The following is a 2236-nucleotide window of genomic DNA, read 5'->3' as shown; positions in this document are numbered from 1 at the left end:
AAATTATCAATATAATACTCAAAGCAGAAAATTTAAAAATGCTCAATTACTTAAAAATAATAATAATTATTGGGTAATTTCAACAAGCTGCAAACAAAAAGTTAAAAACTATGATTTTTTAAAAACTCATACTCAATAAATATCAATATTAACATATGGGTCGACAAATATATATATATATATGTCCAATTTATAAAGTCGAAGAAACTACAGACTACAATTGAATTTTTACACTTCGAAACGGGGCACACGGTACTTACCAGTTCAAAAGTCGTTGTCTTTGTTTGTCCGGTTGTCCCGCACTCCCCCTAGCATATGAGTCCCTTAATTTTCTATAAATTTTGCCGTGTCGGAGAAATGGAGACAGAGGAATCGCCTTTTCCCTTTTGCCCTTTTCTCGTTTTCATTTGAATGGTAGACCACTGGACTTGACGAATTGGTAATCTGAAATGGAAGAATTTAATTTGGGTTAGAATTTAGAATTAGGTTTAATTTGGGTTTAAATGAATGGTGGACTTGGTGGTATGTTTGGGCCAATGGGTCATTTACTTATTATGTTAAATTAGGCTTACACATTTTTTTTCTTTGGAAACGGGCTGAATTTTTTGCTGGAAATGGGCTGGTCACTCAATTTACATGGGCTGAACAAAAAAATAAAAAAATAAAGAGGAAGACTTATTGGATCTGGGCATGGGCGAGCACGGGCTGTAGCCGGCCCATGCTTGGATCTGCCTCTGCTTGAATTCATCCAATAGCACAGTTAGATGGTATAAACGAATGCAATCTTCCTAACTTCCACCTTACAATATATTTTTCTCTACTCCTTTATTCTGCTTCAAGGTAATGGTTTTATTCTCTTGAGTCTTAGTTTGTATTTCTCTTATCTGGATAGAAGACTCTTATTGCAATTGCTTGTGTTAGCTCTACTTATGCTTCTTGACTATATATCTATGCGTGTATCAAAGTTAGTGCATGCATCACTTCAATTTTTTATGATGCAGGGTAGTTAAAGCTTAAAAACGGCAGACAGCAAGAACGTAGAAGAATATGAGGTACTTCTGCCAATAATCATTTTTATTAATCTTCTGTTTGTGTTAAATTCGAAACCAAAACACTATTAAAATGATCACGTACATTGAATTGAATTGCTGGAGTTTCACACAAGATTGAGGTTAACTACTATGTCCATGTTTGGTAATAACTAGATCACGACTCACTATTAGGTGAAGTGATTGATAGCTCTGTAGTATCTTACACGTTTGAATTGGATTAATGTGATCTTCAGTTGTCTAAAATTAAATTTGCTCCTTGATTCATTTATTCATATACCAAACAAATTAGTAATTGGTTTTTTCCTTCCTTAAATGTACAGAACTGGATAAAGGTCAACATGATGTTCAATATCAATGCCACCATCGAAATCTGCTTACCAGGCAAATTGTAATTTGTGTCTGGCCAAAAGAGTGGGAAGAAGCATATATATAGAGATGTTAAAATGAGCAACTTGATAAACAGATTTTTGAATTCAACTTGTTATTTATGTCCATAATTAGGTGTACTTTCCTTTCCACTAGGTTCATTTTAGATGTTATTTTCATTTCTACAAGTCGTCTCTTGTAAGAGCATACATGAGAGTGATGAAAGTACAAAAGTTAGGTCGACATTTTATGTTCTCATTTCATAGAACGTATCTAAGGCCATCTTGTGAACAATTATATATTTTTGCATTTTATATATACACTATTATGTACAGAGACGGATATAGGGGAGACTGGGTTGAGCTATAGTCCCACCCAAGGCCCAAGAAATTTATTTTTTTTAATGCATATTTCAATTTTTTTTTTAAAAAACAGTTTTTTGTGTATAATTTTTTTTTTCGCGTATTAGTCCGGTTTGAAATTTTGTAGCTCGATCTTGGATCCAATCCTAGATCTGTCCCTAATTATGTAACCAACTACACTACGGTAAGTGCGTCTCACTAGTATTTATCAAAAGAAAACAAAGGTTGTATTAATGAGCTAAAAATAAAGAGACAAGCCCTTGTTCGGCCTTCATTTTATTTTTTAATTTTAATTTTTTGAAGAATGTATAATTAAAAAAGAAGTAAAAATTTTAGATTTACTTATAATATTATTTTATTAAAGAATATGTAGTTAATAAAAAGAGAGAAAATGAATTACAATTTTAATGGAGTGCAAACGGGAGCTTAGAATGTGTTTGAAAGGGCTTTTTCTAA

Source organism: Olea europaea, unplaced genomic scaffold, assembly GCF_002742605.1.
Source record: "Olea europaea var. sylvestris unplaced genomic scaffold, O_europaea_v1 scaffold1899, whole genome shotgun sequence".
Taxonomy (NCBI): domain Eukaryota; kingdom Viridiplantae; phylum Streptophyta; class Magnoliopsida; order Lamiales; family Oleaceae; genus Olea; species Olea europaea.
This window is presented reverse-complemented; position numbering follows the sequence as displayed.